Here is an 876-nt window from a genome sequence, read left to right as displayed (position 1 = left end):
TTGAGTTGGATTAACATGTTTTCTAAAATAATAAAATAATAATGAAGACACATAAAAATAAACATAAAAGGAGACTAGATGCTAACAAAATGCAATGAATGTTAACCTTAAATGTCTATGTAATTTGATGTAATGAAATAGATAAATGCAAAGATTAAATTTAAAACTTGGGTTGCCTCCCAAGAAGCGCTAATTTAAGGTCATTAGCTTGACTCCTTTTAGAATTGCTAATCAAAAAGCAGTTTTTGCCCATAGTAGTTATCATGTAACACCACATATGGGTCTTGATTTGTGGTACCCTCAAGATTGGTAAGATTTGGAATAAGATTGCACATAGCATGAACAACACATGGTTTAAAGTTATATGCTTGGGAAGAGGATTGTTTCAGCTCATGGAAGACATGTGATGATGTAGGAGGTGTCTATGATAGAGAAGGGTCTTCTGGTGGTGTATGTGCATGGATCATTAATGAACTCAAATTGATAGTCTTATTTATTTCTTCATCCACCACCTTCATCTTTGATTTGTCTTCATGTAAGCACTCTTCCAATGACCCTCCATCAATAAAGGAGTTGCTTTCTTCAATTTTAGGTTCCACTTCTTCTTCAAGTAACTCCTGTTCTTCTGGGAATTCTACTAGTAATTCATCTTCAAAGGAGTTTTGTTCTTGAGGTTTAACTTCTTCTATAGGTTCAAATTCCCATGAAGCTTCTTCATGCTGCTAACTTTTTTCATTTGATTCCTCCTCATAAGTTGATAGCTCATTGTTTACCATTAGATTGTCAAAGTTTTCCAATGGAGTTACCATCTCTTCAAGTCCCACACTCTCATCTAATTACAGCTGGAATGGTTGGTGTGAAATATTAGGTTGATGG

The sequence above is a fragment of the Hevea brasiliensis genome, chromosome 9, assembly GCF_030052815.1.
Source record: "Hevea brasiliensis isolate MT/VB/25A 57/8 chromosome 9, ASM3005281v1, whole genome shotgun sequence".
NCBI lineage: Eukaryota > Viridiplantae > Streptophyta > Magnoliopsida > Malpighiales > Euphorbiaceae > Hevea > Hevea brasiliensis.
Note: the sequence above shows the minus strand (reverse complement) of the source record.